The sequence below is a fragment of the Etheostoma spectabile genome, chromosome 23, assembly GCF_008692095.1.
Source record: "Etheostoma spectabile isolate EspeVRDwgs_2016 chromosome 23, UIUC_Espe_1.0, whole genome shotgun sequence".
NCBI classification, from domain to species: Eukaryota; Metazoa; Chordata; class Actinopteri; order Perciformes; family Percidae; genus Etheostoma; species Etheostoma spectabile.
In genome coordinates this window covers 18,152,648-18,153,334 of record NC_045755.1, presented here as the reverse complement: position 1 = coordinate 18,153,334, position 687 = coordinate 18,152,648, and the positions used below count along the sequence as shown (strand labels likewise).

The window sequence follows — 687 nt, the reverse complement described above, 5'->3', positions numbered from 1 at the left end:
CTCTCTCTCTCTCTCTCTCTCTGTGGGTGGCCTGTAATTTAGATGTTCGTCAGACAGTCTGGATGATGCCTCTGAACATCACCTGAAAAGAGGAAAGAACACACAGGTGTCTAATTGAAATACCAACACAAGCACTACATGGCACTTTTAAACTTGCAAGTGCGTGTTCGCGAACGCACACACTGTGGTTGCATGGGAAAGAAGTAAGAGATGAGAAGTGGATGTGTTACAGTAAAGAGAGGCAGTTAGTGAGGGCTAATGACCCTGTCATTACTGTTGCTCTCTATTCATCTTAGGTGGTTCTCACAAGCCTGAAGAAACTCCAGCTCAAGATTACTCTCATTAAAAAGCCAATCTGAGATTCTTCATGAAGATCAATAGAAGTCCTGGGAAACATACAGCTACTAATCAAACGTTGCTTTTCTTAATTTTAAGTACAGGTTTCACAGAAGTGTCAGAGGTTTTAAACTTTCATTTATCACAACATGGAAAATTAAAGAGTTTTCCAAAGTCCCACACATCTCCTAGCTAGCCTTTTTTTACCCTAGCGGCCCTAAATGAGTTTTCTTAAACTATTCTGAAGCTGGAGTATGTTTCTGCTAGACTGGGTAAACCCCGCCCACTCTGCCAGGGATTTGATTTCTCCATGCATCTCGGTCTGGAAACCTGCACGTTTAATTCTCCTGC

At 42.2% G+C, this 687-nt stretch overlaps 1 protein-coding gene across 1 annotated transcript in view; it reads left to right on the top strand.

Annotated features, from left to right (window-relative positions):
- itih5 (inter-alpha-trypsin inhibitor heavy chain 5) overlaps positions 1 to 687 on the top strand; it is a 16,976-nt gene that overhangs the window by 12,377 nt on the left and 3,912 nt on the right. The window lies entirely within an intron of this gene.